We start from the raw sequence: 25,114 nt of genomic DNA, 5'->3' as shown, positions 1-25,114 counted from the left end.
ACGATAGTAATAATAGTAATAATATATTTTCGACGGCGACGACGACGACGTTTCGGCAACGAAAATCGATTTTATTTCGTTCGGTCCGGGACCCTCTTTTTTTCTTTCATTTTTTTTTTTAGGCGTAAAAAACCGCGCACGCACACTGGTCAATCCGAGTAGGCCGAGGGTAGGCGCGCGCGATGTGGTCGAGGAGGTAGCGGCGCGGTAGTAGCCGTGTTGTGTGTGTGTATATAGTGTCGACAATGACGATGGTGGTGGTGATGGTGATGGTGATGGTGGCGGTGGTGGTGGTGGTGGTGGTGGTGGTAACGGCAATGGTAGTGGTAGTGGCGGCGGCGGCGTCGACGACGACGTTGTCGGCGTTGGCGTCCGGGGTGGGGGTGGTAACGGCGGCGTCGGGGTTATATAGGAAATGCACCGTGGGCCGGCGGCGGGGCGGGGCGTGAGACAAAAAAGACTGGTGGGTCGGGGGTGCTGCCGGTGCCCCACCGCTCCCTGCGCGAGAGCGGTTCGGCCGTCTTCGGCGCCGGCCGTGCATCGGACGTCTTCGTGATTCCCTCCTCCGGCCCGACGGCGATGTTCGTACGGATGGGTGGGGGCGGGCGGGTGTGCGTGTGTGCGCGCCGGGCGGCGACGGCGAAATGCAGTTTTTCGACAGCCTAATGCATGTTGCACATTTCGTGTTCTCCAAGGACGACGGCCCGACCAACCTAAATGAGCGGTCCTCCTGCATTCAGATGCACTGTGCTCGGATGCACCAACGGGCGGTCGCAACGACTTCAAAATAAATTTATTACCAATCTGTTTAATAATTTTATTTCCGTTTCACTTGTTTTACTTTTTTAATTTAGAAAAAAATTTTTATTTTTACCAATTTTTTTTAATTTACTATTCATTTTTTTTGTTTATTATTATCATCGTTATTATTATTTATCCGCAGTGTGCGTTTGTTTGTGCTCGTGAGCTTATAATATATTAGTTCTAAGTAAATAATTAATTATTTTCATTTTTTTTATAAATGTATTAAACTCGTGTTCCACGAAACCGTGTGTTCGTGCTGCAACCGTCAAACGACTATTATTTGGACACCGAATTATCTTCAAAACTCAATTTTTTGTTCGTCGCCTCAAACTCGGCGGCCCAGAGCGTTCAAGCACGGTACGTTTACAATTTTAATAAATTTGTTTGACGTTGCAATTTTAGGTCAACCATTGTTGAACAGCGTCCTTATAGATTAGGTCGAATTTGTTAGGCGTTATTGACATTGCGCCTGACCTCCTCTCTCTCTTTTTCGCCGAACAGCGTTATAAGTAAAATTAAAAAACATATGTAATTAGTAACAGTGTAATTAATTTAAATATTCTTGTGTATGTGTGTGAATAATTAAATAATCATATAATTACCACCGAATTCGTTACCAAATCTACATGCATATAACGTCTCGAGTATGTTGTTTATTTAAAAACGATTAAATTCAAAGTGCTGTTTTCGTTATACAGCGAATCGTGTAACCTCGTCACCTCGATAATTTTATAACACGAAGAATTAAAGTGCGCACAATAAGTGGTTAGTCGATATTATCCAATTCTTATTATATAATATATATTGTATGTTATATTATAATAGGTATATAGAACTCGCACGTGGATAAAAACGGTCGTTTAAAAAAAACAAAGTATGTTTATAATATGTAACTACCTACCTACCTACAATTTGCGCTAGGGGTGCTGTATATGCAATAGCAATTATGCAAATGTATCGCCGCTCGACGAGGGGGCCCCGTGATTTGACGGTCATTAGCCAAATTGGATTCTACCTACATAACTCGTTGCCGCACGGTCCATATAATAATCATTTTTCACGTCTCCGCGGCCGTTTTATTCGCATATTACCGTTTGGCATAATATTATAACATAATATTATTTTGTCTACCGCGGATAAGCTTCATTGTCTAAAACGCTTATTATTGTACCTATATACTTATAACCTTACGCATATACGGTGCTTCTTATATAATTGCACGAACAGCCCTAACCCGGTTCGACCAATCGATTTTTTTCTTCTGCCGTGGTTGTAAATTTTTTTTCTCGTGCACTATATACGTACCTATACCGCTGTTGTATAGGTGTTATAATAGTAGTGCGGTGTGTTCGTGATGTCACGTGACGGGGGAATATAATATATTATATATATGAACACGAAAACTTGGAATCGGATATGTGCTAGGTAGAACAAAATACCCTCCAAAAAAACCTGTTTTGCATCATGTAATTTTTTTACGTGTACCTACGCGTTTAAATAGTAGTGATTGTTTTGTATAAACACATAAAGTGGAGGTGGTCGTTATCGGGAGACGTTACATTTCCGATGACATATATTATTTTTTTCACTTTAACATTTTGTGGATTATAGAGTATATAATAATATTATACTAAACTCGTATTTATCGCTTTGTTCTCAAGTTTTTATTATTTTTTCGTTCGACCGTAAACTGATTAAAAGTTAAAAAAAAAAATAGCACACAGACAACAAACGACAGTTTTTCAACGGTTATCGCAAATTGTTCGCCATAATCGACTATTCCATGTGTACAAAACACACACATACACAGCCACCACAACAACCCGTCGCATCGTCGTGGGTAAAATTATTATAACATATTATAATATACCTAACATATTATTTTTTTATATAGTTATTATATTATGTTGTGATGTACTGCTGCGTTACCAATAAATAATTGTTTTTTAAAATAATAATTGTAATTAATATTGTAGTAGATATAATATTATACCTCCATTCCCTATAATATATTAATGTATATTAAATCTTCAATGGTTTTGTATAGGCTGCGTAGCGCAAGTATAGTATAAAAAATATATGTTTATAAAACATTTGCTTTGATATCATATTTTTATATAGCTCTCTCTATATATATATTTATACTATAATATAGCTGTTTGGTTCGAAACAATAATTTACAAATTGCCCCACCCTCTGCAGCTCCATATCATATCATATAATGTTGGTTAGTGTATATTATAATTATTTATCATCATAATGAGTAACGCCAATTCTTTTTTCGGTTTATAGTTTAAATATTATAATATATAATATGTATATATAAATATTATTGATAAAGAATATGACCCGCCTGTAGCAAAAAAAATAACCGAGAAAATCCGGTGATAACCTTTTACCAAATACATAAAAGCTTTACCGTTCGGTTCCTATATTATGTACGCGAGACGGCGACGTGACCTCAGACCTACACCGCCAATAATATACTGTTCCCCTTAACAAGTCCATGCTCGTAATAATTCGAAATAATGTTGGGTATATTATGTTATACTATATTATGTTGTATTATGTTATTACGTTATACTTCAGCAGCACATAATATTATATTATAATATACGATTATAATATTTACTCGTATTTTTATCGTATAAAGCAAACCTTACACCATTTATTGGTGACTGCTGCAATATTATATACATTGCTGCAGACAAATCACGAAACACCTGCAAACAGCCCACCAATATTACATTATGACATTGACACGCGTATCGACTTGATAGACGAAATTGATGTGAAACGTTTTATACGAACTGCATCTGAATATTAATACGGTCCGCCTATGTAGCGGCGGTAAATTCGAAGAGCTATATCCATACGTATACTCGAATATACATAATAATATGCATTAGGAAGTAATAAACACCACACACACGACACAAATATACCTATATAGGCATAGCCGCACAGGTATATATTATACAACGCAATTGATTTATTACCGTATCCAATAAAATATAATTGTATTGTAAATTAATGAAAACCCGTTATTGTACATAATATTATAGTAATTGATAATGCATTTAAAGGCCAAAGGGTATACGCGATTATTTAGAGTAGATAAATGTACACAAATGCGGTACATTATTATCATAGAAACTATATACAAATTTGAGTAGAAAAAACATAAAACACCGTATTCCGAATCATTTGAAGTTCATAAGAACAGCTATATAGGTATATATATATAGTATAACGACGTGATTGTAATTTTTATCATATTTAAGTGTTCCGAGAGTCTTTATACTTTACAGCGTATACACATTTATTATAAATATAAATTCCGTTTTATAGCAGTACACGATTAAAATGTAATAAAATTATGTTTGAGTTTTATAAGTCGAAAGTGAATTTAATTTTAACAATACAAACGAGCTCGCGAGTGGTTTAGTTGAACTCGCTGAATTATTTGCATTTTAATTTATATAATATTATGATAAACCTATATGCGTATATAGTTAAACGATTATTCTTCAGTTGGGAAAAAAATCATAATTACGTCAAATTTACGAGAGGATCTGAGTAGGAATTTAATAAAGTAGCCGTGAAAAGGAAATGTAAACATCACTTTAAGGTATATAATATGTATATACCATTATATATATATACATAGGCATTAACAATGTACTATATTATTATATTTTTGAATAAATAAAATTGCCATGAAATTGGCCTCTTTAAGGTGTGATTTGACATTTCGAACAGTGTAGATTGATGCGCCAATTAATTTATGAGTTTTTTTTTTTAATGACCAACGCAAACGTTGTTCGCCCACTGGTCACTATAATATAATAAGTATACATCATAACCATATAGTTCACCATATAATATAATATTATTAACTATATTTCACTATGTACGTATAGATCGTATAATATTTTTCGATCTCATTAATCGCCAAAGATTTCGATCAATGAAACGCTCACGCCCGACGATATAATAATAGTAAAAAATAATATAATGATATGCGTCCATATTATGCGCACGCAGTTTTTCTGGGGATTCGATTATTATTATTTTGTAAACGTTTTTGTTTCTTTGCCGAATATATTATAACAACCGCAAGAAAACCGATCGCGTACCCTGCAATAATACAATAATATACGTCTGTAATCCGAAGTGAAAAAAAATGTATATTATATGCGCACATAATATCATGCGAGTATAAAATATAATATTATATGTAGTCAGCCGACCGCGCGCGTTTTCCCGGCGGATTTGTGCCAAATAATGTGACTCATTGTTTTCAAAATCCTCGGCGGGCTCGAAGTGTCGGCAAAAAAAAAGTCTCTAAAAACAAAATATTACGTACGTTCAAAGAAAATTGCACGCTGCACTCGCGCTCTCATCTCTTCGAATTTTCCAACGGCATAATATATTATAATATTATATACACATCACAAACGCGTTAATCACGTCCACATATTATATACTATTATAATATTATCATTTAATATATATTATTTTAATGTCACGCTGCAGTCATCGTTGTGTAAATAATATAACTATATATATACACATCGTGTACCCGGCTACCAATATTATAATAAGCGTCTATTTCTGTCTGCAGGAGTTTTTCGTATAAAATATAATCATGTTCTAAATATTATTATCGTACTGTTATAATATTATATGTTATAGCGTCTATACAGTTACACACGATTCAAAGTTCGTGACGTTTATGTAGCGTCTCCTCCGGAGGGACCGTGCAATAGACTTTCACATCGTCGGTCGTAATACAAATATATAATATATAGGTCTGCTGCAGCATCGGTGAAAACTTTGCACAAATCGATTTGTTTCCCAGTGATTCGCGAAGATAACGCATTTGTCATATATAGGTATTATGTTAACCGATCAATGCGCGCAATGCATAGTATAGATACATAATAATATATATATATCATAATAATGTATATTATTTTTATTTAGACGACATTTTTAAAATTCGATAAGTTTTAGGTAAAACGTTGTCAACTGTATAATACACGCTTTTTTACTGCATATTATGGCATAAGACGTATGTAATTATATAACTTACTGTATATAGATATTATATAGATGTAATTGCTGGTAAAATTGTTATTTTAGTGAAATAAAATAACATACGCGCTAATAACTATCGCAATTGATTTATATCCACATTAACTGTATATAACTCGTTTTTCAAGACGAGAAAATTAATTGAAGTACCAATTCTAATTTCGTTCAAGTTGTACCTGCAATATATATTATTATTATTGCCTATATTTGTACGTGTTTATTATACATTAAGTCAAGTCTATCATTCTCTATGTCTATTTAAGATTAAATTTATTATTACCTACTGGTGATAATATAGGTAATAGGTATATAGGTATATACCTATAATGCATTACTACCTAAATGATGTTGCTCCGTGTTGGTAAAATCTTTTCATATTTAATAAAACATGTTAAGCTAACATGCTGTATTATATATAGGTATTAGGTAGGTATGTACCTACCTATTGGCGAAGCTGCTAAACCTTTTTACAATTAATACGATTTTCTAGAAGAAAAAAGGTTATTTTTGCGTGCATTTTTAAAAAGTTAATAATGTAATATTTTACTCCTTCGTTCGGGTATGTCGGATCTGTTAAATTTATAGTTTTGCAAACGGATGTTATACTATTTGGCTCTGTGTAGTTTTTATGTCAAACATGCCTTCCCAGATTTTTTTTTCAACTATTAAATAATAAATGCTGGACTTGTACTCAAGAACGACACATTTGGTAAACCGTACAGTACACATAATATAATATCATGAGGCGTGCGCGCGTGCGCAGTGAAAACAATACGAATCTGTGCAAATTTGCAGGGGTTCAATGCCATTTGTTTTTAATTTGAAAACGGCGTGTTAAATAAAATACGATATTGTATCATATCATTTTTTTCGTTTCATACATCATGGCACTGTAATTATACCTACGGTAACATAAATGCTATAGCGTATATAGTATAAACATTAAACAGCCGCGTGTCACGCTGTATGAACCGTGTAGTAGGTATAGCTGGTACTCAGCAGTAGGTATTATAATATTATAGTCAATATTATTTTTCACATAATAATAATACATTCGTGTTCGACTCTGGCGGTATTATATTAATATAGTTAATCCGAAAATATTGTAATATTCGAGTGCAATGACATTGTAAAACGACAAAATACTGCTAAACGCTAATGTTATAAAATACCGCGCAGCTGTTTCGCCGATCAGACAAAAGTTCAACATACTGTTATCGTTTAATGATGTTATTCGCTGGGCAAAATGAACCTTATCGCATTTGAATGAAGAATGTCCGGCATATGAGTATGTATAATATTATAATAAATATGGGTGTGTGTACATTAGCGTGTATTTGTGTATTATAATTTTATAAACGTAACGTCTATGCAGTGGGTTATGATTTGTATATTTTGTATAATTATTTGTATAATATAATATTATATTTCGTATATTATACGCACGCTTACATAAATACTATTTTTCTTTTCGAAATTATCAAATGAGCGGCTCCGATGTGTTTATATAGGTACGTTTATTTTTATTTCCATTAACACAATAATGTGCAATAAATTTGTTTTAATCGTATGCGTAAGGCGTGTATGCTATATTAAGTACTCATAGTAAGTATGCATATTATAATATACTTACCAATTATTATAGTCATTTAATATGGTTTTGTGTACCTATATTAATGTACTATGTATTTACTGGCCCCACTGCAGGGTAATTATCTTAACAGTTAACACTGATTATCTTGATAATAGTATTATATTTTTTGGCTTCTAAGCGGAGAGATGAATGTTTTAAATCTAATTTTACATAATATTTCAAGTTAGTTCAAAACAAAATTTTTTAAGAAACATTATATTTTTTCAAATTATTTACTCATAAATGTTTCTTGCCGTTCAAAATAGTAATAAACTTTAAAAACACAAAGTAAAATAATTTGTATTCAAAAATAATAATTTTCAAAATAATATTAAAATAACTATCTTGTAGGTATACCTATATTATACAGGTCTGATATTATGTATAATTGTATAAATTATTTTGCACTCGTTTGAATATTTTTGTAAATTTTAAACATTAAATCCATTACGGTTTGACCTGAATAATAATCCTACATTATAAACATCACCTATCTATTATTTGTGGTCATTAGCCTGACGATTTTTTTAGTAGATTTTTAACTGTTTTTGGGAGGATACGGTTGGTTAGAATACGTATGTGTGGCGAGGATTTGTCACTAAAACCCGGGTGGTAACCCATCCGGGAATTAGTGACATCATTGACACCAGCTAATGCTTGACTTCAGAACACGTTTGTGACTGAAGCTAATCACAGCGCCACCTCTATATACCTAATATTATAGTATTTCACGTAGGCATATCTATCTCGCTGTTTTTATATATAAAGTTTGATATATACTTTGAACGTTTTAATTGTGTAGGTATCCAAAGGTTACATAACTTAATTTGCAGTGAATTGTGATCTAAATATTATGTATTTATCGTTTGACGAGGTACTATGCGTCTGTATGTATATATATAATGCAGTCCCATATTTGAATCATATACAAGTATACAACTATATTATATACTAACTACATTAAAATTTAGTAACACCGCCGTGATGTATTTTTGGTTATAAAGTTTATTATAATATATATTATTACGTACTACATATTTTCTTACAATAAAATTAAACTCTGCTAAATGCTAATTTAATATTTTAATACGGTCATGGCATGATACTCAAACATTTAATCGTTTATGTTTATCATATTATTATAATTAGATTGCTTATAGGTATTTAATTTAATTTTACTGAACTTGGCCAATATTAAAAAAATTATACTGTATTACACATCGTTATGCAGTAATCGCTAAAAAATATAATAGTTGATTTTCCATACATATTTAATTTTAAATACGAATACTGTAATATTGTACATCTAAAACGAGACTCAAAGGTGTTAGTTAGTTTACATTTTTCGGTAGTCTAATGTTTTTTTAGACTAATACATATCGATATGGTCGACCAATAGTAATTATAAGTTATTGATTCGTTTGTATGACAATATCTATTTTTATAATATTTTCATTGAAAAAAATTGTTTTCTATCAAACCACGCGTATAGGTACTTACCTATAGGCGGCTCCTAATAATATCGTTGTCTTGTTGCTATAAATATTGTATTATGTTATTATGCCTATAAAATAAATCGTATTGATATACAACCTGAAACAATTTTAACTGCAAAAACGTATAAAAGTATACCTACTATTTAAAATAGATACTTATAGGTTGGCACTTGGTAGGTATATAGCAAATAATACTATGGAAAATTCGTTTAACTGCGTTATATATGTATATAACGACTCGTGGCAATGTGGCATTAAAATGGGGCATTATATACTTTTTATCAGCCCACCATGAAGTAAAACTGCAGTTTGTAGTTTGTACTCGGTTAAACCACAGTAAGTTAATAACGAATAAACTATAATCAGTTTTCAGCTGTCAGAATTCGTAAATTGAGTTTCGAGTTTTCAACCCACGACGATAAAATTCTATAATTAATCACATTGATATTTGATTGTTGAAAATACCAAAATGTTTTCAAGGGGTTTTTTTATTTTTATTGGAATCGTCTGAAGTTATGTCTATTTTTTTAATCCCCATAATTATCGTTAACATCTCAATAAAATAATAAATCGTGTTGTGCAAAACCCTCTACGTTATTATAACTTAAAAGTATGTCAATGGCATAAAAGTATTTAATTGTTTTCTAATTATTATTATATATATAATATACACATTTGAGCTATATTTTTAACAAAACAGGCACAATCTCTGTTCTAAACTGTACAATATAATATAATATATGTACACACATTCATATACATTAATACGCACATGAGAGTGTGTGTGTGTGATTGAATTGGTCACTATCTCTATGCCATACTGCCGATAATTAGTTTATAGTGAAATAGACCTAAACGGTTCTAAAAATCTATATTATAGTAATTACGGTGTAATCGGATTTCAATTCTGAAAAAAACATTTGGGCGACAAAAATCGTTGTGTACGCATGCATGCTCTACAATTAATAATAATATAAGCTTTAAATTTCGTTATAGATTCGAGTTTTTTAAACGGTATAGACAATAAAATGTATTATTATTATTACCAGTGTATATTATTATAGTACTGTATAATATAATATCATAATACATTATCAATGTTGCACGCACCTCATGTCACTGTTAAATACAAGCTTTTTTGTTCAAGTATAATATTGTTCCGTCACCCGTATTATACGCTGTCCGACAATATTATTTTAGAATCTAGAGTTGTTGTAATCACCGGCGCCGGCCGTAAAGTTAAACACGGATATTGCCTATACTCTGCGCCCCGCCATTAGTCTATAATAAATATATAATATTGATAATAATTATATTATGTAGGTACCTACATTACTATTATAATATTCAAGTTTGATATTATTATCGCGATTCGTGTACGATTTGAACGCCGAAAAATAAACAACAACGAGTGTACATGTTTTAACAATAGTGTATCGTTTTCGCGTGTAGTGTTGCGATTGCAAAAAAAAATATACATAATACAACACATATATTACCAGGTATACCTACTTATATTATACTAAACGCTTTCGAGTTCCGGTGTAGGTACCTATACCTCATAGAAATATTATTAACAATACGTGGACGGCAGCTGCAGCAGAGTTGTCTATATATTTCAGTGGCAACGTTGTTAGAAAGAGATGATAGCCAAAACCTGCAGCGTGCATGTGTTATATTTTCCTAAAAATGTTGTTATCTCTGTTGTTAAACTTCTCTCTCCCTATCACCATATCTCATATTAATGGTTATAGATGGACCAAGTTGTATATAGGATAATATATGCTATATTTTTCTAACAATGTTGTCTCCAAACTTCTCTATCTCCATAATATATACACGTTTAGTCCACGCTATGGTGTGCACTACAGCGACCGATGATTTATTATAATTACACGTATTTTATAATAATATTGTTATCTCACGATTACATCCGGCACGACCATATTAATATGTGTTTTTTTTTTGTTTTTTTGTTTTGCGGTATATCTACCGTTGCATTATATTATAATAATACCATGCATATAGGTAATAGGTAAAGTATAGGCTCATACAGATACGTAGGTAGATACTTTTCATTCTATATATTATATATTATAATACGCGATCGTTTCCAAATTAATTTTTAACACGCGGTCGTAACCAAAACTGACGATGATAACGGGTATACGGTACAATAATAATATTATGTTTTAATCGTTTTGTGTTGTAATGTACACACAGTACACATAAAACGATACACGGACGGAGTATAATGCCACGACACATAACAACCAATTTACTAACCAAAGTAATATTTATCTATACATAATAATATATGTCGTAGCCTGATAGGGGGTTTAGCCTTTTTGCAGAAAGTCTAGGCTCTTTTGAAGTTCATTTTAACTTTTAATTTTCTCCATAAAGAACTGTCCTACCTCATGCAGGCTTATATTTTTTAATTAAACCGATGTAAAACCTTTGGGCTCTTTGGAAAATTTGGATATTACAAATCAATCGATATATCAATACTAATAGGTATATATATTTGAAAAGTATTAATTAAAACAAGTATAATATAGATAGGCATTTTATTTATAACAATAAAGCACCTACATAATAAAATATTTTATCAAATATTACTTTGCAACATGAAATTAATCAATATTTATTATTTTAGTTTTTAAATTTTTTATTTTTTCAAATGTTATTTTTATTATATTGAATTAATTAAATAAAACAAATAAGTATAGTACATCAACAATGAAAGTAATTTTTCAAATAGTTTTTTTTTTTCAATGCACTTATATTTGTCTAGTATAGATTTTTCTGAAAGTTAATTACTCAATATATTACAACTGAGGGAATGGAATTTTTTTGGAAATTTTACCTAACCTAACATTTTGTACAGTACTGTAAGTTATTAATTATTTAAGAAATCTTTTTCTTCACAACTATCTACGCTGGATTTAGTTTCAGTAATTGACAATAATCCTTTAAATCATCCTTAGCAATTCGCAACATATTCTCAGCCAAATTTGTACCTAAAACTCCACGTTTTCGTTCACTCCCAAATAAATAGCCTAATCTATATACGGGATATTATTAATTATTGTACCTAAGATCTTTACAACATTTTTTTTGTCATTATACAGTTTTTATGTTACAATAATTGAATTGAATATACGAATAAACAATATAACGTTGTAGCTAATATATTATTTATATATTATTATACAGTTTATTATTATAATTAATAAATATCACTATATCAGTATTTTAATCAGTAATAGTCACTGTTTTAAACAAAATACAAATTTATTTACTATGAATCAGGGGTCACCAAATGTTATGATAATAACGTTTTAGTGTTATAATTTATCATTTTTGTTCATCGATTTTTATCGATATCAGTAATTTTGATGGCCATCGAACAATATCCAGATTCCTAATGTGGCCCTTCAAAAATATTAATTGTTGACCCCGACTATAAATTATAATATCGATCTTTAGTGTACACATTTTCCTAAATACCTATATTATAATATAAGTATCTTAAGTAGGTAGTCTGTTTGCAATAAGTCTCAAAGCCAGCCGACTTTTTGAGAAAAAAAATGTAATAATTCAAATGGGCACCTCTTTGCAAAAGGACAATAGTTCTCAAACGGCCTAGAACATATTATTATACGCTTAACAATTTTATATTGTACTATATTTTCACTGCCGACCGGGCGACTACGGGGCTGGGCGCCTGTATGATATCAGTCGAGACTGCAATAATAAAGAATAGGTACCTATAACATTACGAATCGATCAGATAGTGCGGTAAATTAAGTATTGTTTATACGATTATGTATTTATATGATATTATGCGCGTGTGTGTGTATGGTACCGTGTCTGCGTCGTGACGATTTTATTATGGTTTTTTATTTTATCGCCGTCGAATATTTCATCGGGTGTAATATAAAATATCGAGTTTCATGTGAAATGACGTCAGGCGTGTGTGTGTGTGTGTGTGTGTGTAGGATAATGCCGGAATTTTTCACGCGCGAGGTTACAATATTATTATTATACAATACACGCTAATCCTGCCCGTTAAAATAATAATAATATACTTAATATTAATTGTTGTTATAATAATGATAAAAAAAAAAAAAATAACAGCAGTAGAATAGCAACAACCAACCACAGTTGCAATTAACAATATACAACTTTTCGACGCAACAAATAGCTGCACCGTCAAAAACCTCGACACATAATATTATTCCTGTAGAGGTACCTATGCGTATTATTATTGCACATGTATGCGCTCGTATACACTGCAGTTCGAGTGCATACAATAATATTCCTAATTGTACCTATACCTACTCTTAAAGTGCATCTTACTGTCTTGGCAGTATACACATACGGACTATATATTACAATATATTAATATGCAGTTTGTGCGCGTGCATTTTCTACGATATTATTTACCCGAGGTATATTGACTGTAATAACTATAGTAACTATTATTATAACGCATTATACTATGTGTATATTGTATTAGGCATTTAAAAAGGTCTATTATATAATAATATTATATATATATATATATATGCATGCCATAAGTAAGGTTCGATATACTGATAAGAAACCTATTTTCGCCAAACAAATTCATTTTATCGTTAAAGTGATTTATTTGCGATGTGCAAATTAATCAAAAGAACACAATATAATATACTCGCGAAGGTTACGTATTATATATATATAGGTACATCTTATTATATTATTGCTAACCGAATATGAGCTGCCGATATAACTATCAACGTATACGTATATATATATATGTATATGATGTATGTATATTGGCTGTGATTTTTTTCGGATTTATAATTATTGTTGTAACTGCGGTAACCTATATAAAGGTCAATATTTATAATTTCGACAATAGCAGCGCTGAAATCAGTACCAATTAAAACGATGCACAATATTGGTGTATGATGCATAATTTATTCTATGGTATACTATAATATTATTCTGTATATCGATTAAACTCGAATAAGTACATTATTATTTTAAGTGAATTTCAAGTTTTGCAATACGCTGCTATTTAAATACACGTTGATAGTATATTCAGAACCGCGCAATTTAAATATTATGTTTGGACTTGCAGATGACTAAGGTTTGGCTTTTAATTCGTATATATACTTAGGTACACATAAAAATTTACATCTTATTATTTTATAAATATATGTTATATTTGCATGCGTGAATAATTTTATTATTCAGATTCAAATATTCTGACAAGGAATTAAAATTTATATCCGTAAATTAAAATTTATACTGTAATATAATGCTTCTTGATTCCCGTCAAACAAATAATAATATGACGTTATTTCTTAGCACATTTTACGTATTATTATAATCCTTTCGTCAGCAGTGTTTATTTAACTCGCTAAGGTTTCGTCGTGACCCTAGTGAAACAGTTACTACTTACTAGGTAGTAGGTATATAGGTGGTGTGCAGATAACCAACACCACTGTGGCGCTGTGCAATATATTATACCAATATGATGCACTATTGCACTATATATACCTATATATACCTATATATACCTATATATAACCATGGTTAGTTACGTTGATATATTTTAGACCAATGTATTATACTTGTTTGTTATTACTTTTTTTATATTATGTACTAATTTATATAATTACATATATAACATACTTAGTAGGCAACTACTATACCTACCAATACATTATAATTTATATTGCATTATTTGCTTCGTATAAAACATTATACTAATAAAGCTCATCAATTAAAATAACATGTATAAAGACACAAATAATTTCGTTCGGTTATTACTGTTATTAGATAAAGAATCGTCAAATAACTCTCATGTGCATACTAGCCAAAAACAAAGAGTGATTATAATATTTATTGGCATTATTGTTCACATTTATATGATAGGTATAAGTACTTTTAATTAAAATGATTGAACATTGCCAAATTTTTAGATTACTTACACGCGTTCAATTGTAGTAATGGCATTAAAAGTTAATATTTTGTTTATATGCGATAACGCTTCTTTTTGTTCTGGCCGATGATATTGTTATGAACATTTCAGAGTTTACGACGGATGCTTCAAAGTTCAAATACACGTAACATATATATATATTCATATTATATATATCCTTATCTATATTTTTTAAAGAGCAATTAATACTTAAATTTATTATATTCACAATATAAGTACTATTATAGTAGTAGCATTTATAGTAGTATTTATGTTCTAGCTCAATACTAGCTTCGCCCGTGTACAGTTTTTTTTTGTGACAAGACCTATATAGTATATAAGCTGTATAGCCGTATAGGTGTATTTTGGTTTGAGTGTATCTCAGTTCTAGTGTAGGTACCTCAAGTTCACGGACAAATCGGCGTATGTGTACCTATTCTAGAAATTCGCTAGACTAAACCGGTGTGAAAAATAATGCACCGGGATGTTTGGACCATATCATTTACATGGTCCATTATCCCGGTGCGGGATGATGTGGGATAATTTTAAACCGGTTAAGTCTAGCGAATTTCTTAATTAACTCCTCGTAGCTTCTGTGAAATAATTCGGCCTAGATGGGCAACTGCAAGTCACGGATTGGATTTAGCACTTGGTATATTGTTTAACGTGGCTTAAACTAAATACTCTCTAAACTTTTCTGACATCTCTAAAAACAATCTTCGAGATTTTCATCAAATTCAATTGAGTAGTTTTTGAGTACCTATATTATAATCTAGACACATTTATTTGGTTTTAAGATATAGTTTCTTTATTGGTGGCCATAATATGATGACGATTTTATGCACGCTACTACCCGATCTGCCGAAAAACCATATACAAAAAAAATAATTAATACTAATTTCTACTATTACTATTTTGATCTGCAACCAATTACAATAATTTATATACAAAAAAAAAGTTTCAATTTCTTCCGTGAATCTCAAGATCCCTATTTGACCAGCTCTTTAAAATGCGAATTTCGGAAAATCCTTGCTTATTGCACATCTAAATCATTAGAGAAACCGTTATTCCAAATTTCAAGTTCGTACGTTTTGTAGTTTTTGAGATGTAACGATGAATGAGTGAGTAAGTGAGTAGTATTTGGTTTATATATTATATAATACTTAAAACATAAATAATTACCGAAAACGATCAATACAGATGCCTATTTCCTACCTATATGTAATAGATATATTATATTACTAGTATTATATTATATGGATTACATTTTCATACGCCGTACCTAACCTATCCTACGCCTAACCTATTATTATGCACATAATATACGTCTAAATCGTTAGTAAAAATTAACTATGGGTGATTTATACTATTTAAAAACACCGCTTGGACAGTTTGTCTTAAATTCGATCAAATAGATCAATTACTATACTGTTTGATTTGACACCACAGTTTATCATCGTAAAGTACGATAATAATATAACGCATTGTATTTTTGTTTTAACGATTATTATTTATTAGAATATTATATATTACTATACCACTCAAGCTCATGGGTCTAGCAATATTAATTATTAATTGTCATTCATACAATATAATCTCGAGAGTTATGTTCAAACATTCAATTAAAAAATGTTATTACTACGCACATAGATATGTTTCTAAAACCAATTTTTAACCACAATTTGTAAAATGTTTAACTAGTTTTATACAATATTATAACATACACACGTCGTAATATATACAGGTACACTTATTGATATTTGTTGTTAATTAAAAACCGTAACGAGTGCGTTAAATGCGTATACCAAAAAAAAAAAACTATTAACTCACGTGTTATATTGGTATACACACACGCACACTTACACTTACATAAAAAAATGTTTCCATTTATTTTGCCCATGCTAAATAAAATTCTCGTTATTATTTATTCATACGCGCGCGTGTTTTATTATGTACCCGGTATTCGGTCGAATTCATATCGCGAAGGAGACGACGATATTTGTGTGTGTGTCGTACTAAAATGCGTCGACAACGCCATAAAAGCTCAACGCACGAGTTTTCTATTCTAATAAATAGAAATATAAAGTATATATATATATATATATATAGCGAATATACGCTAACAGTTTTTTTTGTACACGTACTCCTCCGCCCACACCACCAAACGGGGGTGCGTCTTTATAATTCACACACACACACACACACACACACGTTCACCTCGTCAGAATTAAACATTGTATATATAGTATATTATATACATAACATTTAGGTACTTGGGTGCAGATTTGTGCAGTGTCTACGTAATAATACACGCACACATATCTTCTACGCCTATAATAATAATAATATATGCTTTATAAACTACCACACATATATTATTATTATTATAATACACTCCGCAGCCTATATACACACATACACCACGCGAGTCTATTCATCTCGCGCGCGCGCAAACCGTATATTATAATATGTATTATATGTACGAGGGGCCTCCTCTGCATCACCTCTTGATAAGCAATTTCGCCTGCTCTCGGTATATGTTTATATATATATTTTATTTTTTTCACAATTAACTACGTGACTAAAATTGTTTTTTCTCTCCCCCTTCACTTTATATATATTTTTGCTGCGATCCCGGGCGCGCGCGTATATATACGAGTATAATAGTATATATATATATATATATATATATATATGACATTATATATTACATATAGGCACCTATACACCGCGCAATATAAAATCGCATGGCCGACGATGCACGCCTTGCCTTGCCGCCGCGGCCGTGGCTGCTGTTTTGCGACGAAACGATTATCGAAACGTTTCGCCATGTAATCGCGAAACGGTCCAATTTCCCGCGACCAAACCTCTATATATATACGAACGCGTCTGAGCTCCAAATGGACTATTATACGATGTGCGTGTGTGTATATATATACATTTAATTTGATATGATGTGCAGTAGTAAAAGCCAATATGCGTTATAAAAGTGTATAATATTGTTTGTATATTATACGCGTAGATACAGACGACGATGCGTGTGAGGCTTCAGTGTATACACATTACATGGTCGGTCTTAACGCGAAGGCATAAGAGTTTTTTTTTCAACTTTTCAAGTATTAACTCGAAAATACAAAACCGATGAATATAACCGATTTCGACTCGTATTCAATATATTAATATATAATAATAATATAACGTATATATATTATTATAATATTATATGGATATGTGCACCATATAGGTATGTGTAATATATTATGTCCTATTGTACAGAACTTTGAACACTATATATATATTATATATATATATACGCGTGACGATATTATAATAATTATATTGTATGGCAAATTCACAATTTTCTACGTCGTCGGCAAATATATTGTTAGACACACAAGCCGGGGAGTTTCGTTGATGTTTCGCCAAACCCTCAGCTGATGTATAATAATATTCACGTATATTATAATATTCATATTGGAGCACACTGCAGCAGCACATCATTATCAACACCAAGCTCGCTGCTTCTGCTGCTAATAATATATTATATTATACAATACATTATAATAATTAATAGGTATATAATATTATGTATATATATATTATAAAGATGTGCTGCGGTGCGTTCTACAATATAATATATTATACACGTAGATAGAATTATATCTTATGCCTGCAGCAGTATATGATTACTTTGCTCATCTCTTTGTGTACGAGCATCAAGTCCCGACACACCACGCACGCACATATTTCACGGTCTGCAGGGTGATGAGGCATATATAATGATATTCTTTTTCCATGGGCCAATAAAAACGAAAAATTTTGGACAAATATTTAATTGATTTCCCCGCATCAGCATAATATTATAACACGCACACGTATATACATATATAGGTACCGCCGATGATGCACGTTTTTCTTATTTCCTTATATTATATTAATATAATATAGACCCTTGTATTATAATATATATGTTATATGTAGTTAGTATAGACATGGTACCTAGCTATAGGTATACCTAACCTATATGGTAAAAATATTTAACATATCCTTCACAGATACTGGAATTTTTTAGAATACAGAAAAGCATACCTTTACCTTTTGATTTACATAATAATATAAGTGGGCATCTTATACAATAGTTAAGTGCAGCTGTCGTAGTTATTCGTATTATACTATATGAACCTATATAATATATACCTATAATACTGCAAACGATACCGTCCGCGGTATGTTATTATATTTATAGTTATATATAGTTATAATCGCAATTGCATAAATTTAATATATTACATAACTATTTATATAGTATACACACAATACATCACACAAATGATTATCAGATTTCTTAAATATAATGTATATAATATAAAGTCAATCGTCTTTTATTATTGTGTCTGTATTTCAATTTCAAATATATAATTGAGAAAAAATCTATATTAAAGCCACCGATAAATATATTTAAAAAAACGAAGTAGGTTTTTCGACGTATCTCATTGCCGTCGTTATTATGTTTTTGAATATTTTTCGGTCATTCCAAAATGTATTAAAAACTTCGGCAATATTTTCATGGTATATTAAGGCATAAAAATGTAATTTTACTTGATTTAAATACATTGTCAAAATTAGGAAGGTAGTATTGTTAAAGTCACAAAAAAAATGAACTTTTTTCATATTATTGCATATAAAAGTATAATATATTTAATATTACTCATTAATTGATATTATCGAAATAATTATAAGTACAGTGGAAGCCGCTTATAAGACTTACACGGATGTACTTATAAGGTTCAGTCGTTTGTTAGAATCAAAATCGTCTGGAACGGTCCGGACGTATCCAAATACATTATGAAAAATTCAGTTAAAAAACTTACCACTTCGTTTATAAGGCTCAAATTTCGTTAAAAAAATGGTAGAAAATAAAAATGTTTGATTAAATTTAGAAATAAATTGGTTTTTACTGGTTTTGATTCATTTTTTATAAATAATTATAATGTTTGTATGCACAACAAATTTTATCGCATTTCACATCTATCGCAATTAGTGTTATTGTAGTGCGAATTATAAATACACATACGTATTTTTGTAATATATCAATTTCATATATCAAATAATTTAAAGTAACCTGATATCAAAAAATAAAAATTTATTTGAGAATTTGTGAGTAAACTTGATATATTTGTATAAATAATATGTACTTTTTTAATTTATATATTATAAACCAATTTCGAAAATAATATGGTCTAATTTAAATTCGTTCCAGCATATTATTGAATTTTAATGATTTTAATCGTGTATAAACGTATAAATAATTCTGTCTATACGGACTGCTATGCAAAGTCGACAATTTATTTATTATTGCTATGAACCGTATGCGGCGAGATTGATTTGGTCTATAACCAAAACATTAATTGTATTATTGCGTTTGTTTTGTATAAACATTAAATACCTATATTATATATAATGCGCAATCGATTTGTAGGTGAATGAAGTCAATAAAAAAAAAAAAAATGATTTGGAAAGCTTTTTAGAACTCAAAAATACATAATATCAATATAGCTATAATAACTCTATAATATAGCTGCAGTACCTATATGTTATAAATATCATGATTGTTTTGGCGGGAGGGAAATATTTGTATCCGTATAATTACTGATGTACAACTCATAAGTACCTATACCGGCGTATTGTTTACTCGCTCCCGAGTCCTGCAGCGGGGGAGGTCATCTATTGCGGACTTTTGGACTTTCCTGCCCATACGGAATATAATATACATTATATTATGTGCATACGCTAAATTCAACCTTACCGCAAGGTATAATTTATTATGTTGTAGCAGAAGCAGCAGCAGCAATGTATGTATACATAATCGCGCGGCCGATCGACGAGTTTTCACTCGCAAGCCGCAGCGCAGTCAGAACCGAAGGTCTGAAACGAAACGATTAAATCGCGAGATTATACTATTATTGAGTGTATGTTTAATACCTATTTAGGTACACACGCGCATAACATATTTTAAGTACCTAGGTATACGCGTTTTCCATGTTCGTTTTAGGCGTTTTTAGACGAACAGCGATTGTGCTAGGCGTTCGGCTTCTACATTAATCCTTGGATGTCAACTGAACACACGGCACAAAAAACCAGTTTTTTCCCTATAAGCATATAATATTATAATAACACATCCGTCGCGTATAATATTATAGCTATATATTTGCTATATTTGTATAGTTTTCCCCATTTCTCACACAATGAGGCACCGGTTGCGGGTTCCTCGTACGCTGCTGCAGAATATATTATATTAGGTATAATATACATACCTAAATATTGTATACGACGTGCAGGTACCTCCTATTTACTTAATGTGTGTTTATATATATATTATGTCCTATAACCGCAACACTGTTATGTTATGTGGGAAGGGGTGGGAGATGGTATACCTTCTGTCACCGTCCCGTCCGATTCTATTTGGGGTCACCGAAGTCGTATATACATATATATTCACGATGTCGGGTACCTGCCTACATAGGTAAACGCTATACGCTATACAGAGGTACTCTTATATATATTATATTTGAAACGCTGCCTCGGCCGAAACAGGTAAACACAGGTACCAATATATACCTATATATAATATGCGCGTATATAGGTACATAGGCTTGAATCGGATTTGACCAATCGATGGCGAACCGGTCTGCGCTAAGCGACAAACGCACCGCCTCATTTTCAAAATGGTCGTCGTCATGGTCCCGGTTTTCATGTACACATAATAATAATAATAATAATAGAAATAGTAATAAAAATATATTATATGTTATATAGGCCTCTAGCTCGCGTATCTCTGCCTGTGAGCGTATCGCGCGCGCCGCCGACGTTCATTACGCCGGCGCCGCCGCCGCCGCCGCTGAGTTTTTTAATTGAATGTCATTAAACGTAAACGGAATGTCATCAATTCCTTTCTATTTTTTTTTTTTTTTGTTACATTCATACCTGTCTGCCGCCCGAACACGCGCGAATTCGAAGTCTACGATATGGCACACGTAATGTATCTAATAATAAATGTATAAAATGTAAAATGTATACAGCCGTAGAGGTGATATACGCCTCTATATATATAAATAGCAGGCAGTGTACATACAGCCATCGAAGATGGTGTGGGCAGGGTATGGAATTGACCGACATTCGACGATCACGCGACACGCCTATTATCGTGTTATTTCCCCCCGTTCTTGAGTCAAATACAATATAATAATAATAATTACATTACATACCTGTATGGCTATATCGTATTTATATATTATTATTAGTATTTGGAAACGACGGCGAGACGATCCGTCTGGTACCTTTATATATATATATTGTATATAAAATAGGTATATATTGCAGTATAAGCGAGGTATGGAATGATATCTTGGAATATTTCGAAAATCCGTCGCCACATGCAATAGAAAACATGTTTTTACCGATATTTATAGGTGTTTTAAACCTATATAATATACAGCACGTGTAATTTACACCAACATTTTTGAAATGCGTTTATAATTTGCACAAAAATTCAAATCGAACATTCTTTCTATATAATACGTAGGTAGAGATTGGACTACAAGTTAATGAAGAAAAAACGAAATACTTAATAGTATCACGCAGAGAACAAGTACAAAATTCGTTAGTAGTCGGTGGATGTACCTTCGAAAGGGTAACAAACTTTAAATACCTGGGAGTAGATGTTAACCAACAAGCAAACAGCCATGATGAGATTAAAAGGAGAATAACTGCAGGAAATAAGAGCTATTTTGCGCTCGTACCTATATTTAAATCAAGATTAATCTCCAAAAATACAAAAATAAGACTATATAAAGTACTCATTAGACCTATAGTATTGTATGCTTGTGGAGCATGGGCATCAACAAAGTCGGACGAAAAAAGATTACTACTATTTGAAAGGAAAATACTGCGGAGAATCTATGGACCCAAAAGAAACGAGGAAAATTTATATGAACGAAGAACTAATGCAGATTAAGGGCAATGTTCAACGAGCCAAACATAGTGGGGAATACTTAAAAGCAGACGAATAAGCTGGGCCAGGCATGTACCTATGGAGAGCGGAGGGCCAAACAGTACATGATGTCACAATGTGGAAACCAAATAAGAAACGACCGATAGGGAGGCCAAGACAGCGATGGACAGACCGGGTTAAAGAAGATCTCAAGCTCCTGGGGATTAGAGAGGGAGAACAACTGGCGAAGAACAGAGAATTGTGGAGAGGTGTAGTAGAAGCGGCGATGGACCTTCAAGGCCCGGAATAAGCCAAAAAAAAAAAAAAATACGTAGGTACATTTGTAAACTTTTCGGTAGTAGAGAGGTAATAACACAGATTATTCCATTTCAGTTTCTGAACGGTCATTATTTCACTAATCCATAATCACACCGTTCTACGATATACCTACGAATATATAATATTGCCTTATATAATCGTTTTGGTGCAAATTGCATTAAACTATTTTTGGTTATACCTCCGGTGGTGCGAATTACATATTATCGTTATTTTGGTGCAAATTACAAGCTCACATAAATACCTACTTATAAATTATAATATAACATTATTATTGTAAACGAATTATGTCATACGTGTATTCACTCTCGACGTAGAATTGCAATATATAGCCAGAATGTAGATAATATAATATTATATCTAATGAGACCTTTTATTTTATTGGCAGCCATCGACAAAATTAAATCCATACACAAATGTGCAAGCCCGTTTTCCCACTATAGAATAAAAATGTCTTAGTATTTTAATATATAAACATTTGTAAGAAAAAACGTTTGGATGCTTCGGATTTTCGGTGAAAAAGATAACATGTTTTTTATCCATGTGTGGGGGATTTTTCTAGTTGGCTATATTATTTATTATACCTATCATCAAGTCTTACATAATATATTATAAATACAATATCTACACTTTATAGATTCTTAAGTCTAAACATCAGCGATTGTTTTTAGTTTGCAGGATAAAATATGTAGGTACCTATATACCTACAACCTACCTATAGTTATTTACTAATTATGGATAGAACTAAATAAATAGTTTTTATTCTGGGTTTTACATACAAGTATTTTTTGTTTGAACGAGATTTGACTTTAAATTGAACACTTTACCTAGCTATAATTAATAAACTGTGCGCAAATAAACGCATTTGGCTCAACTTATTTTATCACCTGTCGCCAATACCCAAACCCGCAGTTTTACAAATTATTTTCCTCGTCATTTTGTTATTGAACAATATTTTAAATAACATAAAAAAACTTTAATTTATTTTATACGCGTGGTATGTGATTATTATATGTTGATTGTAATGTAAATTTAATACAGTAAAAAAATAACGTATTATTAATTTTTATTATGTTATTATAGTCACCTTCGATTGAGTATATCATATTTAGGTACTGATGTTGTACCTATATATCTATAATATCTATATGTATAATTTATGCTACTATGTATCCGAAATTATTGCATTCGTTTAAAACGCATTGCATAGCATCGATGATGAACGATCTGGTTAAATGTATAATAGGTGTAGTATTATAGGTATCTAATGTAGATTATAGTTGGAAAATTAAGCTTCTACTTGAGCTTCACCAACTTTCGACTTATTTTTATTTATTTATTTATTTTTTATTTTATAAATTACGGCCAAGATGAGCTAAAGTTACACAATATATTATATACGCATTAACTACATTAGTTAGTTTATAAAGAATATATTAAAGTAAACACGGTGAATCATAAAAAAATCAAATTCTTTAAGTGATTACAGAACATACACATACAGTTTAACGGGTTATATAGTAACTGTAATTCTGGCGGTGGTAGTCGATATGAATAAGTGATTTCTAGAGTTGAATTTAGGTACCCTATATATTATATTCATATCGGATTAATTCTTATTTTCAATGTTTGCTTATACTCCGATTTATTAAACGCGTCGAACACATGCATTAAATATATGAATTATAATGTATAATAGCCAATATGTATAAACAATAGAAAACTTCTAAAAGTTGAGCATAAAAAATATATTGTCTCAACACGATAGGAACAGTGGA

General features: G+C 31.4%; 1 protein-coding gene across 3 annotated transcripts in view; it reads left to right on the top strand.

The window, feature by feature from the left end:
• Window positions 1-25,114, top strand: part of LOC100161761 (mushroom body large-type Kenyon cell-specific protein 1) — a 125,380-nt gene that overhangs the window by 83,951 nt on the left and 16,315 nt on the right. Inside the window, exon 1 of one of the 3 annotated variants that reach the window (XM_008191642.3) lies at window positions 655-1,161. The exons of the other annotated variants lie outside the window; for them this stretch is intronic. The gene's annotated coding sequence lies outside the window, so the exon portion shown is untranslated. Of the gene's footprint in view, window positions 1-654; window positions 1,162-25,114 lie in introns of those variants that run through there. 3 annotated transcript variants of the gene reach the window in all.

This window comes from Acyrthosiphon pisum, chromosome A2 (assembly GCF_005508785.2).
Source record: "Acyrthosiphon pisum isolate AL4f chromosome A2, pea_aphid_22Mar2018_4r6ur, whole genome shotgun sequence".
In the NCBI taxonomy this organism is placed as follows: domain Eukaryota; kingdom Metazoa; phylum Arthropoda; class Insecta; order Hemiptera; family Aphididae; genus Acyrthosiphon; species Acyrthosiphon pisum.
Note: the sequence above shows the minus strand (reverse complement) of the source record. Positions and strands in the feature narration are given on the sequence as shown.